This window comes from Callithrix jacchus, chromosome 16, assembly GCF_049354715.1.
Source record: "Callithrix jacchus isolate 240 chromosome 16, calJac240_pri, whole genome shotgun sequence".
Classification (NCBI taxonomy): Eukaryota; Metazoa; Chordata; class Mammalia; order Primates; family Cebidae; genus Callithrix; species Callithrix jacchus.
This window is the reverse complement of record NC_133517.1, coordinates 95,997,678-96,015,102: the sequence shown is the minus strand read 5'-3', so window position 1 is coordinate 96,015,102 and position 17,425 is coordinate 95,997,678. Positions and strand designations below refer to the sequence as shown.

The following is a 17,425-nucleotide window of genomic DNA, read 5'->3' as shown; positions in this document are numbered from 1 at the left end:
GAAATTTGACAAAGGATACTAATTGTTTTCTGAAATGGAAATTCATGTTTCCTTAGTGTCTCAAATATATGTCTATATAGCCTTTTGTTTTAGAGAAGTTAAGGGGTTTCTCTGTATAAATAAATTGAGGATTTACTTTAGGAAACAGCTAAGTTAAGCTTTTGCCTCATGCTTTAATAGCAAGCCTTTTTTTTTTTTTTTTTTTTGAGACAGTCTCACTCTGTTGCCCAAACTGGAATGCAGTGGCCTCATCTTGGCTCACTGCAACCTCTGCCTCCCCGGTTCAAGTAATTCTTCTGCCTCAGCCCGGCAAGCAGCTCGGATTACAGGCATCCGCCACTACGCCCAGCTAATTTTTTGTATTTTTAGTAGAGATGGGGTTTCACTATGTTGGCCAGGCTGGTCTCGAACTCTTGAGTCACCTGCCTCGGCCTCCCAAAGTTGTGGGATTATAGGCGTGAGCCACCGCACCCGGCCAGCAAGGCATTTTTTAGTGCAGCAATAGGTACTGTTAGGTTTTACATACTTAAGTCAATGTGTCCACACAATAAAGATACAACAAAGCTGCAAGAAAGGAGTGGGATGTTATGAAAGCCCTGAGGAAAAGGTATTTTGAGAAATAAGGAATAACCTCTGGCATATGGAGCAGAATAAATAGATCCTATGAACTCTGGGAAGGTTGCCGGAGACTTTCACTAACACCCTGACCCCTTTTATTTTCTTGGATACACAACTCTTACCTCAGTCAAGTTGGTTAACCTCTCTGTCTGTCTGTGCTTTTATAGCCATGGCAATAAAATACTGGCAATAAAATCACTTGCCTCATTAGGTGATGCTGAGGAATAAACAAATATACATATATGTATATTTCTTACACAGAGTAACTATTATTCATTTGTAAATGGATATATCTGATATCTCTAGTGTTCAAAGAATTGTAAAGATAAAATGAAACCATTATTTTTGATTTTTAGGAAACTTCAGTACCAGAAAGAAATCATATTTTTAAAGTATCTTCTAGAAGTAGAAATGCCTATTTGTGCTTCTTAGTACTAATGAAACAGGAGTGATGAGAGTGAATATTGATTCCTCTATAGGGGACTGTGATGATCTCTTCAGAGCTATAATCAGTGTATAATGCTATACATTAAAATGAGAAAGAGGCCAGGCACAGTGGTTTACTCTTGTAATCCCAGCACTTTGGGAGGCTGAGGCAGGCAAATTGCTTGAGCCCAGGAGTTCGAGACCAGCCTGGGCAACATGGCAAAACCCCTTCTCTGCAAAAAACAAAAAGTAGCTGCACATGGTGGCATGTGCCTGCAGTCCCAGCTACTAGGGAAGCTGAGGTGGGATGATGATTTGAGCAGACTCTATTGATGATGTGGCAGTTATATGATATTTTAAGTATAATCACAATTTCGTCAAGGTATAATATCACTTCAATGTTGTGTTTTATTTGGAGAAATACAGCACAGTGCAGAAGGTTTTGCAGCGGAACAGAGACTAAATCTTGGTTTGTCATTCAGAAGAACTGTGTGACCTTAGGGTTCTGAATTGGACATAGTAATTTTCAATCCCAGTAGGTTGTTGTAGTGATTTCGTGAGAAAGTAAGGAAAGGGCTACCAACGTGTAGTGCACCAGATCATGCATATCTGTTGTTGAAATAATCTGCAGTTACTGGCAGAGACAAGCTAGCTATTCACCAAACCCATTTTTCTCCTCTTTCTGCCACAGTTGGACTCCATTGCCCCTTCTCCTTTGCAGTTACATGTGGCCATGTTACTGAGTGCTAGCCAATGGGATAAGATGGCAGTCATGTACTCCACTTGCAGCCCTGGTCCATCAAAACCTCCCTGTTTGAATGTTCATTCCATCCCTGTTTTGCTGGATGAATGGAGAGGATTCCCAGACCCTAGAGGAGGGTGAGATCTTAAAATGAAGACAGCCTGGGTCCCTGGAAACCTATGAAAGTCTGCCTCAGTCATCTTGGAGTTTGAGGGATAACTTCTATTTTTAGGCCACCGCAATTGAGATTTTATCTGTTAAAATAACTAGCACTGTAATATCTGTGAAAGTCACTGGCAAATCTAAAATATGGGAAAGATTTTTTTTTAAAGGAAAAAACTAAAAGGGGAGGAAAAAATGAGAGTAAGAAGAGGGTAACTGATCTTTCGATAAAAGGCAGTTGAAAGAAATACAGGCCAAGTGCAGTGGCTCATGCTTGTAATCCAGGTCTCTGGGAGGCAGAAGCAGATGGATTGCTTGAGCCCATGAGTTGGAGACCAGCCTGGGCAACATGGTGAAACCCCGTCAATACAGAAAATATACAAAATTAGCTGTGTGTATGTGTGCCTGTAATACCAGCTACTTGGGAGGCTGAGGCAGGAGGATTGATCACCTGAGCCTGGGAGGTCGGGGCTGTCGTAAGCTGTGATAGCATCACTGCCCTCCAGCCTGGGTGACAGAGTGACACCTGGTCTCAGAAAAAGAAAATAACAATATAAATATTCTCAACTATTCTGTTGACTTCTAGAACAACCTTAGAAAAGTAATATTTCCTCGCTTATTTTTTTTTTTTAATTTGAGACTGAGTCTTGCTCTGTCACCTAGGCTCAAGTGCCATGATCTCGGCTCACTGCAGCCTCTGCCTCCTGGGTTCAAGCAATTCTCCTGGCTCAGCCTCCCAACTAGTTGGGATTACAGGAGCCCGCCACCGCACCCAGATAATTTTTGTATTTTTAATAGAGACAGGGTTTCACCATGTTGGCCAGGCTGGTCTTGAACTCCTGATCTTGTTCCACCCTCCTCAGCCTCCCAAAGTGCTAGGATTATGGGCATGAGCCACCGCGCCCGGCCAATTCTTAATCTATTTAATAGTGTTACTATACTTTTTATTTGATATCATCTTCTATGTTAGCCTTATTTTTCTTTAAAAAAAAAAAGTGTTTTAAACCCATACCTATTAACTTTATTCCTACATTGCAGACTCTAGCCCTCTGTTCTATGGTACTTTCATGACAGACTGCTTTTAAAAAACAAGAAAGCCATGCTGTGGGAGGATCAGAAGTTCTGGACTATAGTGTGCTGTACCGTCTGGGAGTCTTCACTATGTTTAGCATTAGCGTGATTACCTCCTGGGAGTGGGGGACCACCAGGTTGCCTGAGGAGGAGTGAACTTGTACAGGTCAGAAATGGAGCGGATCCAAGGTCCTTGCTAATCAGTAGTGGCATCGTGCCTATGAATAGCCACTGCACTCCAGCCTGGGCAACATGGTGAGACCTTGTCTCTTTAGAAAAAAGAAAGCTATGCTGACTGTGAGATCTCATTTCATACATGTCATGAAGCATGTAATGTGGACTCACTGGTCAGAGATGATGGTAGTTGTTGGTGATAAAGTTGGATAAGTCACGGACCTTCCCTAAAGGAAGTTTAGGGACAGGGACACACTACAGTTACTGTACAGCACAGTGAGGTAAGGGATAATGGAAGTGAGCAAATTATGCTTTAAGGAATCTGAGCTCTGAGTACAAACTGTCCATGGAATGGTTGAAGTTTCCCTACAAAAACTCATTCATCTTACAAGTTACTAATTTGTAATCTTGACTGTGGTGTGTTATCACCACAATCAATTTTGCTTCCCTCATTGCATTTAAAATTTTGCAGTGAAATTTTTAGTTTCCTTACTTCCTTACATCCCTACCATATTGGTTAGTCTTTGATAGATACCACATGTCCTCCACCTTAAGATTACAAACAGACATTTTCTTTTTTTTTTTGAGACGGAGTTTCGTTCTTGTTACCCAGGCTGGAGTGCAATGGCGCGATTTTGGCTCACCGCAACTTCCGCCTCCTGGGTTCAGGCAATTCTCCTGCCTCAGCCTCCTGAGTAGCTGGGATTACAGGCACGCGCCACTATGCCCAGCTAATTTTTTTTTTTTTAGTAGAGATGGGTTTTCACCATTTTGACCAGGATGGTCTCGATCTGTTGACCTCGTGATCCACCCTCCTCGGCCTCCCAAAGTGCTGGGATTACCAGCTTGACCACGCCCGGCTCAAACAGACATTTTCTAAAGTTTTCTTATTTTCCTATAATCATTTTCCAATATCTGCTTTTCCTTAGACTCTTCAAATAGTGTTAAATTTCCTTGTACTCCAGAATTTTTAGTAGCTGTTATGTTGTGGCAGTGATTGTTTTTGTGTTATGTGTCAAGGAGGGAAATTTATCTGTTGGCCAACCAACAGATAAAATTTCCTCTGCTTCTCTTTACTGTTCTCTTGAAAACTGATCTAAAGTTGTAGGAGGGTGCCGGTACATACTTTCTGGCCCCAATTCTGGAATCCAGCTGACGTTTACATGTATTGCCTCTTGAGTGGACACCATGACAAGTTCGTCCCCTGACTCAATTGTCTAGTTGTCTGCAGTTAGGGGAATTTATGTTGTCAAGAATCAGAGGCTATCTATGGTTCTTTAATCAGCTGTGCTTATAAATGGAAAAACTACAAACTTGAACACTGTCGGCTGTTAATGTGTTCCGCATGCTCCTTATCAGCAGCTCGTTATTCTCGGAGACCATCCATCACAGATTTTTCCCTGTTCTTTCTTTCTTTGAGACAGAGTCTCACTCTGTCATCCAGGCTGGAGTATAGTGGCACTATCACTCACTGCTCACTGCACTCACTGTGATCTTGATCTCATGGGTTCAAGTGATCCTCCTGTCTCCTGTCTCCTGAGTAGCTGGGACTACAGGCACACACTACCTTGCTAATTTTTTACTTATTTTTTAGAGATGAAGGTCTTACTGTGATGCCCAGACTGGTCTCAAACTCCTGGGCTCAAATGATCCTCCTGCCTCTCAAAGTACTGGGATTACAGGTGTGAGCCACTGTGCCCAGCACACCACAGTTTTTAACCAGCCACTTGCCAGTCCTTTGTATTTCTGTTGTGCCTTCTCTGGGATTTGTAAATTCTGATTAAATAATAATTTGAAGGCTTAAATTCTTTCCTATCAATTTTGCTTTTCTTTTTCAGAAGATAAAGTATCCATGGTAGAGTTTCTGGGTTTGGCCTCCTCTACACTGTAGTCAGTGGATATTCCACTCTTATTTTTCTTTTTCCTTTTTTTTTGAGATGGAGTTTGATCTTGTTGCCCAGGCTGGAGTGCAACATCCCGATCTCAGCTCACCACAACCTCCGCCTCCCAGGTTCGAGCTATTTTCCTGTGCCTCAGCTTCCTGAATAGCTGGAATTACAGGCATACACCACCATGCCCAGCTAATTTTTTTGTATTTTTAGTAGAGATGGGGTTTTTCCATGTTGGTCATGCTGGTTTTGAACTCCCAACCTCAGGTCATTGGCCCACCTTGGCCTCCCAAAGTGATGGGATTATAAACCTGAGCCACTGTGCCTGGCCCTCCACTCTTATTTTTCAAAACCTCATGATATTTTAATGGGAAGATGGGAAAGAACCTTAGTTTGACACCTTTTTAACATCTTAACCCTTAAGTCTCCAGTCAATTATATTTTGTACTGAATTATATTTTTGCGTTTTGTAGGCAAAAGTAAATAATTTGGTGTTAAGCATTAGGAATAGCTTTTGGAAGTTACTGTTGAGATTAGTGGTACAGAAATAAAGGTGCTGGATTTTTTGTTTGTTTTTTTTTGTTTTTGAGACAGAGTCTCACTCTCTCGCCTAGGCTGGAGTGCAGTGGCACAATCTCGCCTTACTGCAACCTCTGCCTCCTGGGTTCAAGCGATTCTCCTACCTCAGCCTCCCAAGTAGCTGGGATTACAGGCGTGCACCATAACACCCAGCTAATTTTTGTATTTTTAGTAGAGATGGGGTTTCACCATGTTGGCCAGGCTGGTCTCGAACTCTTGACCTCAGGTGATCTGCCTGTCTCAGCCTCCCAAAATGCTGGGATTACAGACGTGAGCCACCGTGCCCGGCAGTGCTGGTTTATATACTTACCAGAAATTCCATTTCAATTCAGAAATCACTGCTATGGAGAGGTACTCATACATTTTAAGAAAAATAAGGTCGATACAGGTGGATCATGAGGTCAGGAGTTCAAGACCAGCCTGGCCAACATGGTGAAACCCCATCTCTACTAAAAATACAAAGATTAGCCATGTGTGGTGGCAGGCGCCTGTAATCCCAACTACTCAAGAGGCTGAGACAGGAGAATCACTTGAACCCGGGAGGTAGAGTTTGCAGTGAGCCAAGACCATGCCATTGCACTGCAGCCTGGGCAACAGAGCAAGACTCTGTCTCATAAATAAATAACTAAATAAATAAGAAAAGGTGCATGTATTATGTGTCTGTTCAACCAGTGAAGCTTGCCACCATGTGACAATGCCCTGAGGCAGGTAGAGGCAGGGCAGCTCACAGTTTCAAATGTGCGCTTATTTACAATTCAAAAGTGATGAGTTCACAAGTCAAAAAGCCATCACTGCTGGAAAAGCTCAGAAGAATTTGTCCCTTTATAGCCTGTTTTCAGTCTTAAGTACTCAAGAATAAGCACAGTGAACAGTGGAATTCATTAAGGGTTTAAAATACAGTAAGGATAGGCTGGCGCGGTGGCTGACGGCCTGTAATCCCAGTACTTTGGGAAGCCGAGGTGCACAGATCACGAGGTCAAGATATCGAGACCATTCTGACCAACCTGGTGAAACCCCATCTCCACTAAAAACACAAAAATTAGCTGGGCATGGTGGCGTGACGCCTGTGGTCCCAGCTACTGGGGAAGCTGAGGCAGGAAAATCGCTTGAACCCGGGAGGCCAAGGTTGCAGTGAGCTGAGATCGAGCCACTGCACTGCAGCCTGGCGACAGAGTGAGACTCTGTTTCAAACAACAAAAACAATGAGGGTGCATATATATCAGAAGAAAAAAATTGTTCCCCACCCTGCAACCCCCAGTAAAATAGGCATCTGGAAAAGGAATAAAGGCAATGTGAATTTCTGGCAGTTTTCTTGGGTCCTGATATACAATTTTTCCTGGACCTAAGAGCAGAATTTCTGTATTCTAGCTTCCTTGGTCCTTATTTGGAACAATTGCTTTCAACTTGAAACTATGAGAGTTTTTTGTTTATTTGTTTTTTAAATCAATATGGAGTTACCCAGCCTGGTCTGGAACTACTGCACTCAAGCGATCCTTTTCTCTTGGCCTGGGATTACAGGCATGAGCCACGTTGCCTGGCCTAAAACTGTTTTCTAGAAGGACTCACCACACTTTCTTAGCCATGAAATCCTCAGGACTCCCTGAAATATTTTAATATTCCAGTGACTGTTAAGAAACATAACCCAAACTCACTCTATAAGAAATGAGGTGGTTATTCTGGCTGAATCAGATCCATGTTTTTGACATGATTAATTTTCACACAGTTTCACACTTACTTGTTAAACATGGATTTTTCAGTTAGGCTAATAGATTTGGTAGATTGCAGGCTTGGACAATTAAAAACTGAATAAGTAAAAAGCATAAGATCATCCCAATTGATAACTAACAGGAGAAGAACAGGATACATGTGTTGAACTTTCTTTAAACGAAGCACTATTTGTAAAAAGCTCTAAGCAATCTACAAGGTGAGGTCCCCTTTCTTTTGTGACTTTTCTGTCACAGCAGTAGCACCTAGCAATAGCTTATGCACATAAGCAGCATAAATAAGTTAAAATATATCAGGTAGGCAGCATCTGTAGATATGAGAAAGTAGGGAATGGAAATAGTATGAAGGTCAAGCTTTAGAAAGAACAGTTAACCCGGAGCTGCTGACAAGGAAGGTTTGATTGTTTTATTACAGTTATTTGAGAGTCAGAGGTCAGGGAGAAGTAGCTGTTGGACTTGACCTGAGAATAAAGGGAATACCAAATCCAGGGAAAGCACCTAATAATACCTACTGGAAAGAGACAGAATAGAGAGCCCATTTTATGAGGTCTTGGTTATGACATTCTCTTCTTTGCTGGAACATCTCATGGGGCTTTCTAGAAGAACCAATAAATAATATCAGGACCTGGGGATGCAGGAATGTGAGTAAAATGTTTGATGACACCTTGGAATGTTATGTCTTTTAAAACAGCATCATCATTGGATTTGGGTCCTGGAAAAGCCACATGCATTCTTTCATTCACATGGTCTTTGAATAGATGCTTATTAAATAGCTGCTTAAATGCCAGATATTACAGATACTGAGTTTGAAAAGATGGAAGCAAAAGAAGAGACTTCTGGGCTAACTTAAAGTCACATGTGGGGTGAGGGGGCAAGTATACAGTCACCCCTCAGTATCCATGGGTATTGGTTTCAGGGCTCCTCTGGGATACTAAAATCCATGGATACTTACATCCCCTATGTAAAATGGTGTAGTATTTGTAAATAACCTATTCATATCTTCTCATATGTTTTATATCATCTCCATATTATTGATAGTAATGAATACAATGTAAATACTATGTAAACAGTTGTTATACTATATTGTTTAGGGAATAAGGACAAGAAAGGAGTCTGTCCATATTCAGTACAGATGCAATTTTGTTTCTGAATATTTTTGATTCTTGATTGGTTGAATCTATGGATACAGAACTGGTGGATATAGAAGGCCAACTTTATTAGCCAACTCTTTATACGTACTTGGTAAAGATTGGTTGAATGGAAGAATAATCAGTAAGTAAACTGATTTTTTTTTAAAGAAGAAAACAGCATCTTGGAAATTATTAATACTGCTACATATGAAAATAACATGAATAAATGAAATTCACAAATAAACACATTCTAAATATTTAAACCCAGAAATTTCCAAGTATTTAAACTCAGGAAGTATTTATTTCTCTCAAAAAAAAAAATGTTTAAGAGTATTTAAGTCCAGTAGTAAGAAGGGAGAAAGAGTTTGATCTGTAACTGACTGTGAACAATCAATTGAGATAAATCACTAACTTCAGACCAGCCAAGGAAATATTTCTTATTAAGAAAAACTGAGTAAATTTTCTTTTCCTTTTTTTTTTCTTTTTTGAGTTAGGGTCTCACTTTGTTGCCCAGGCTGGAGTGCAGTGGTGCGATCACTGCTCACTACAACCTCAACCTCCTGAGCTCAGGTGATCCTCCCACCTCAGCCTATCAGGTAGCTGGGACTGCATGCATGTGCCAGTATATTTTCTTTATGTTCATTTCTCTACAAAGGACCCTGGATAGATTTGCTTAGGAATGAAATAAGATAGGGTACAAAAGGAGACTTGCATAATCAATTATTTTATACTGAAAATAAATGAGACATTATTTTCTTTTGAAGTATTTACATGATTTAGGGCACAGACCCAAGACATACATTTTAAAAGGGTTATTAAAATTCAAATATTGACTAGACATGGTGGTTCACGCCTGTAAACCCAACACTTTGTAGGGTGTGGTGGGATGACTGCTTGAGCCCAGGAGTTCAAGACCAGCCTGGGCAACATAGGGAGAACTCATCTCTACTAAAAATTTAAAAAATTAGCCAGGCATGGTGGCACATGCCTGTAGTCCTAGCTACTTGGTAGGCTGAATTGGGAGGATTGCTTGAGCTCAGGAGATTAAGGCTGCAGTGAGCTATGATCTCACCACTGTATTCCAGCCTGGGTGACAGAGCAAGACCCTGTCTTAAAATAAAGTAAATTTCAAATATCATTTTCAAGTGTATTTCTGAAAAAATCCAAATAACCAAAAGTTTGTATATAATAATAAAACCTAGTATTAATATCAAAATTTTATCTCTTGCTGCACAGATTGTTTTTACAGAAGTTTAAAATTATAGATCAATATAAGGTTTTTTTCCCCCCCTTTCTCTTCTTTTTTCCAGTATGAAGTATCTGTAGCATGGGGTATTTTTTATTTCTATTGATAATGAAGGGTTTTTTTCCCTCCACAATGTCCTTGTCTTAATAATATGTCACCTAGTACAGTTTCTTGCAAAAATAAAGTATTTATGTTTCTTACATGAATGATGAATCAATTAGTGAGTACTGAGTATTTTAGACGTTTATAGAAAAGTCATATTTCTTATTCAGAGTTTACACTGAGAAACTTTGAAGAAGAAAATATAAATATGGCCTGTGGAAGAGTCTACAAGTTTTTTTCCCAATATACTTTCTTCTTATTATTAATAGAATTTCTAATACTCAGCTGGGCACATAGCTACCTAAAATGAAGACCATATTTCTCAGCCTCCTGCATGGCTAGGTGGCAGTGCAATTAAGTGATGACCAAAGAGATGTAAGGAGATGTTCCATGTGAAACTTCCAAGAAGTGTTCTTACAGGGAAGCAAAGCACCCTGCTTTGTCCCTTCCCCTTCCTGCTGGCCAGAATGTGGACATGATAAAGAGCCTGGACAGCCAACCAGGGTCGAAGCAGCACAGGAAGGAGAGCAGAGCAGCAAAGTTGAAGAAGTCTGGGGCTCTCACGACTTGGAAATGCTGGATTAGCCCTAAATGGATGACCTCTGCATAGTTATTGTTAATGAATAGAACCTTATATAGTTAAGCTCTAGCTTACTTGGGATTTCTGACATTGGCATTCAAACCTAATCTTAACCAATAGTGGCCAAAGTAGCTCTAAAATTGTCACTTAATTTGTATACTTTTTGGGGATTCTGTGACTCTAGGTCATCTAAGTGATCTGGTATAACGCTTCTTTTTTCAGTAGGCCAATGTATTAGTCCATTTTCACACTACTATAAGGAAATACCCACGACTGGGTAATTTATAAAGGAAAGAGGTTTAATTGACTCACAGTTCCATCTGGCTGGGGAGGCCTAAGGAAACTTACAATCATGGTGGAAGGGGAAGCAGGCACCTTCTTCACAAGGCAGCAGGAGAGAAAGAAGTGCCGCTAAGGAGGGACTTCCAAACAATTATAAAACCATGAGATCTCATGAGAACTTTCTCACTATCATGGGAACAGCATGAGGGAAACCACCACTATGATCCAATCACCTCCCTCCCTGGACATGTGGGGATTACAATTCAAGATGAGGTTTGGGTGGGAACACAGGGTAAAAACCATATCAGCATGCTACCTTTTTGCATGGCTAACTGCTAAAGTGATATGTCATCAAATTTTATCATATTTATTGACTACACCTACTATGTACAGTAATTCCCATGTCTTGTTTTCTGAATTTATTAAAATAAGAATTAGGTTTATGAGAGTTGCTTTGTACTTTAGTTTCTTTTTAAAATTTATTCCTGATATATATAAATATATATGAATATATATACATATATATATATATACACACTATATATATATATATATATTTTTTTTTTTTTTTTTTTTGAGCTGGAGTCTCGCTCTGTCACCCAGGCCTGGAGTGCAGTGGTGTGCTCTTGGCTCACTGCAACCTCTGCCTCCCGGATTCAAGTGATTCTCCTGCTTCAGCCTCCTGAGTAGCTGGGATTACAGGCATGCAGCACCATGCCCGGCTAATTCTTGTATTTTTAATAGAGACATGGTTTCACCATGTTGGTCAAGCTGGTCTTGAACTCTTGACCTCGTGATCTGCCTGCCTATACCTCCCAAAGTGCTGCGATTACAGGTGTGAGCCACTGCACCCAGCCTATTCCTGATATTTATATTTCAGATCTAGACCTGCAGATTCTTTGTACTTTGGAAAAATATGTAAATTATTTAATGAATGGTACATAAGGATTAAAGAACTTACATTTTGCTTTATGTATTAGATATGTTTAAATTTTTTTCAAATCGTATTTATTAAAACAGTTTATATATAAGAAAATTCACCGATTTTAAGTGTACAATATGAATTTTGACAAAACTCACTCATGTTACCTAGATGCGTAACTATGACTGGAATCATGATAGGAAACATCCCATCATTCCAAAAAATTTTCCTTATGGCCTTTTGCATTCAAATGCCTCTCCTTACCCCCTGTCCCTGTCAATGACTGTTAATAGTTTTGCTTTTTCTATATAAATGGAATTTTATATAAATTAAATCATAAGGCCAGACACAGTGGCTCGAGCCTGTAATCTCAGGACTTTGGAAGGCCAAGGTGGATGGATCACCTGAGGTCAGGAGTTTGAGACCAGCCTGACCAATACAATGAAACCCTGTCTCTACTAAAAATACAAGAATTAGCCGGGTGTTGTGGCATATGCCTGTAATCCCAGCTACTCGGAGGCTGAGGCAGAAGAATCACTTGAATGTGGGAGGTGGAGGTTGCAGTAAGCTGAGATCGCCCCACTGCACTCCAGCCTGGGTAACAGAGCGAGACTCCATCTCAAAAAAAATTTAAAAAGCAGTTAAATCATACAGTATGTAGTATTCTGTAAGATTTTTTAAAAATCAAGTTTCTTATAAAGTTAAACATACAGTTACCATATAATCCCTTAATCTCACTCCTATGTTTTTACCCAAGAGAAATAAAAACATGTGTCTACACAATAGCTGGCATGAATGTTCATAGCAGTTTTATTCATAACAACCCAAAGCTAGAAACAACCAGATGTCCAAGAATGGGTGAAGGTATAAACACATTGTGGTATAGCCATACAATGGAATACTACAGTATGTCTGACTATTTTCACTTAGCACCATAATATGGAGAAATCCCACATACACTCTTCCCAGTTTATGCCAATGGCAAAGTCTTGCAAAACTATAGTATAAAATCACAGATAGTATATTGACATTCATACTAAGTCAACTGACCTTGACACTTAAGATACAGAATATTTCCATCATCATGGGGATTTCTCATATTGCCCTTTTAAAGCTACAGCCCTTCCTTCCCACCCCTATTCACTCTATAATCCCTGCTAACCACTAATCTGTTCTCCATTCCTATGATTTTGTCATTTTAGGAATGTTATATGAGGCTGGGCTCAGTGGCTCACACCTGTAATCCCAGCACTTTGGGAGGCCGAGGCAGCCAGATCACCTAAGGTCAGGAGTCCGAGACCAGCCTGGCCAACATGGTAAAACCCCGACTATTTAAAAAAAAAAAAAAAAAAAAAGATAAAAAAAATAATTTTTTTTTAAAGAAAGTTATATGAATGGAATGACAGTATGTAGCCTTTTGGGATTGGCTTTTTTCACTCTGAGCAATTCTGCAGAGATTCATCCCGGTTTCTGCAAGTATCAGTAGTTGGTTCCTTTGTATTTTGAACAGTATTTCAGGGCAAGGATATACCTAAATCTATTTAACCATTCACTGGCTGAAGGACACTGGAGTCATTTCCAGGTATGCGCTATTACAAATAAAGCTGCTACAAACATTATTTTTTTGGTGTGTGAACGTAGGTTTTTGTGTGAACGTAGGTTTTTGTGTGAACGTAGGTTTTGTGTGAACATAGGTTTTTGTGTGAACATAGGTTTTATTTCTTTGGGATAAATGTCCAGGAGTAAAATTGATGGGTTATATGGTAATTAGATGTTTTGTTTTTTGTTTTGCTTTTTTATGGAGTTTTGCTCTTGTTGCCCAGGCTGGAGTGCAATGGCTCGATCTTGACTCACCACAACCTCTGCCTCCTGGGTTCAAGCGATTCTCCTGCCTGAGCCTCCCAAGTAGCTGTAATTACATGCATGCGCCACCAAGTCCAGCTAATTTTTGTATTTTTAGTATGAAGTTTACAATTCATTTTGAGTAAATTTTTATGTAAGGTGTGAGATTTAGATCGAGGTTTATTTTTGTTTTCTTTTTCTTTCTTTCTTTTTTTTTTTTGCTTATAGGCATCCAATTGCTCTAGCACCATTTGTTGAAAAAGCAATCCTTCCTTTATTGAATTGCCTTTGCACCTTTGTCAGAAATAAGTGGGGCAAGGTGAGCAAGGTGGGTCTCACCTAAGTCCCAGCTACTCAAGAGGCTGAGGTAGGAGGAGTTTGCTTGAGCCCAGGAGTTTGAGGATGTATTTTGCTATTATTCTGACTGTGAATAGCCATTGCATTCTAGCCTGGACAATATAGCAAGATCCCATTGCTAAAAAGAAAATAAACTAAAAAAGTAAGACCAAAAAAACTCTAAAAAGGCTCTGGTTGAATTAAAAAAAACCCATGGGACATATTCGTGTTGGTCTATTTAATTAATTCTTTTTTGTTACTGAGTAGTATTCCATTGTATGGCTATACCACAATGTGTTTATACCTTCACCCATTCTTGGACATCTGGTTGTTTCTAGCTTTGGGTTGTTATGAATAAAACTGCTATGAACATTCATGCCAGCTATTGTGTAAACACATGTTTTTATTTCTCTTGGGTAAAAACCTAGGAGTGAGATTGAGGGATTATATGGTAACTGTATGTTTGACTTTATAAGAAACTTGATAAGAAACTACCAAACTGGTTGTTTTGCATTCTTACCAGCAGTAACTAAGAGTTGCAATTTTTCTACAACTTTGTCAGCACTTTTTATTGGCAGACTCAATCTAGCCACTAGTGGGTGTGTCCTATTATCTCATTTTGATTTTAAAATACATTTTCCTACTGACTAATGATATATTGGGCATTTCTTCATGTTCTTACTTGCCATTTGCGTATCTTCTCATCTTTTCCTCATTTTTCATTGGGTTCTTTTTCTCATTAGTTGTGAGTTTTTAAAATACCAAGTAAGTATTTTGAGGGAGCTTATCTCAGAGGAACCCTGAAGTGGTTTTTCCCAGCCTCAAGGAATCTTAGGCCTCTAAGAAAATAAAAATTGCTCCTCATTTTTAAAAAAGAGGGAGAGAGAATAATTCCCCTAATTTATTTGGTGTATCTATTTGAATGTCCATGTACAGCACTACGTTGTTTAAAGAAGATATAAGACAAAGTAGCTAAAAAATGTGGGTGGACATGGCAGCTCACACCTGTAATCCCAGCACTTTGAGAAGTTGAAGTGGATGGATTGCTTGAACCCAGGAGTTTAAGACCAGCCTTGGCAACATGGTGAGCCCCCACCTCAAAAATAAATAAATAAATAAATAAAGCAAAATGATTGTTATTCATCATTTGGTGAATTAAAGTGAACACAATATTTTGAGGATTCATTTTGCTGATCTGATGTGAGTGACAATTCTTTCAAGCCAGCATGTTACTATTTTATTGAATAACTCTTTTTAATAACTTTTCTGACCCCTCTCAAAGGTAAAAATTCATTTCTCTACCTTTGAAACGCCTTTCTGTATCTTGTGGTATGCCTCCTCTAGAAACGGCGGGAAGTGCCGCAAATCCAGAGAGACAGTCACCCTAGAGAGGGATGGAGAACCGTGGAGTCCTCCACTTGCGTGTCATTCAATCAAGTAGGTGCCTAAGGACCAGGCTCTCCAAGTCACTCTAAGACCGATGCAGCCAACCCGTGAGTAAAAGTTAATCATGCTGTGAAAGGTGTTAAAATCCTACTGAAACAGAAGGTAGTTCCTCTTCTCTCACCATTGTAAATCAACCATGAAAGCACATTTTGGTTGTGTACAGTGGCTCATACCCATAATCCCAGAACTTTGGGAGGCCGAGGCAGGAGGATCACTTGAGCTCAGGAGTTTGAGACCAGCCTAGGCAAGAGAGCAAGTCTCTTTCTCTACAAAATATTTAAAAATTAGCTGTGCACGGTGGTGTACGCCTGTAGTTCCAGATACTCGGGAGGCTTAAGTGGGAGGATTGCATGAGCCCAGGAGTTAGAGGATGCAGTGAGCTGTAATTGTGCCACTGCACTCCAGCCCGGGCAACAGAGTGAGACCAAAAAATCAGTTTTATTTATAGCTTAATGTGATTGAATTACAACTTTTTTTTTGAGATGGAGTCTCACTCTGTCACTAGGCTGGAGTGCAGTGGTATGATCTTGGCTCATTCAACCTCTGTGTCCTGGGTTCAAGTGATTCTCCTGCTTCAATCTCCCAAGTAGCTGGGACTACAGGTGCGCGCCACCACACCCAGCTTATTTTTGTATTTTTAGTAGAGATGGGGTTTCACCATGTTGTCCAGGATGGTCTCGATCTCTTGACCTTTTGATCCACCCACCTTGGCCTCTGAAAGCCTTGGGATTACAGGCGTGAACCACCATGCCCCGCCTGTGTCACAACTCTTTAGAGGCAGTATGGCATAATGATCAGGAACTGGGTTTTAGAGTCACTTGCAACCTCTCTGACCCGATCCTCAGTTTCTATATCTATAAAATAGAGATTATGATACTAGGTGTAATGTGAAAATTAGGACTCGGTAAACAAAGTGCCTGGTATTATTTTTGGCTCAATAATAATGACTAGTATTCTCATGTTTTTACCCTTCCTAGTTGACAACTTAACCACTTAAAAATTAGAAATTGTGGTAAGACTTTTTTTTTTTGAGATGGAGTTTCTCTCTTGTTGCCCAGGCTGCAGTGGAATGGCATGATCTCGGCTCACCACAACCTCTGCATCCTGGGTTCAAGCAATTCCCCTGCCTCAGCCTCCTGAGTAGTTGGGATTACAGGAGTGTGCCACCACACCTAGCTAATTTTGTATTTTTAGTGGAGATGGGGTTTACCATATTGGCCAGGCTAGTCTTGAACTCCCGACTTCAGGTGATCCACCTGCCTCAGCTTCCCAAAGTGCTGGGATTACAGGCGTAAGCCACCATGCACCAGCCAGAAATTGTGATAAGATTTTAACTTAAAAGTTATATTTTGTTATAGATCGTTTTCTGTAATTGGACATTCACTATGTGCCAGCTATAACTGGAAATTTACTTGTGCCAAGTGCTTTACATATGAAATCTCACAAGGCAGGTAGCTTCCGTTATTCTAATTTTACAGACAACAGAGACACACAAGGGTGAAGTAACTTGTTCAGTTTTCTCAGGATTCTTCAGGAAGAGGCAGAGTTTGAATTCAAACTGAAGCCAGACTCTGACCCTGGCATTTTAGCCACTATGGTCTCCTGCCTCCCACTTTTGTTTTTATTTGCATTCTAAGCTTTACCTAATCTAAAACTCATGTTACTTTAAATCTAGCCTCATCTACGTTTGCATGTATCATTGCAGATATTATTCATCTACATTACTGGAATTGTTATGTGGATAAACTTGAACAATATGGGATCTGTTTAACACATCCAAGTTTTCTCCCCTACAAGATCTAAGATCTAGAAACTGACTTTGTCAAATTCCATCCCATTTCATTCTATTTATTTTAATTTAAAAATATCAAAAAATTCCCAAGGACGGTGTATTAGCCATGGTCAAAGAAAAAAATTCCTAAGGATTAGTGTAGAGAATGAATATTTGTATTGGTTACTATAACTCTGATTTTTAATTAACATAATAAAAAGAAATGAACAAGTTTAAATATTATCCTTATAACTTTTTATTTCTTTTCTTTTGTTCACCTTTAAGCCCTTTACAATTTTAATTTCCAAATTACAATTTTGATTACTGTTTCAAAAATTAAAATCTCCTACAACACAACCTCTAATGATTCCCAGTCTCCTTTT

General features: G+C 39.7%; 1 long non-coding RNA gene across 1 annotated transcript; it reads left to right on the top strand.

Annotated features, from left to right (window-relative positions):
• The first annotated feature begins 11,761 nt into the window (after positions 1 to 11,761).
• LOC118148603 (uncharacterized) lies at positions 11,762 to 17,181 on the top strand. The gene is made up of 3 exons (XR_004735509.3): positions 11,762 to 12,963; positions 14,762 to 14,909; positions 15,170 to 17,181. It is a non-coding gene; the product is annotated as an uncharacterized LOC118148603 (long non-coding RNA).
• Positions 17,182 to 17,425: the final 244 nt, after the last annotated feature.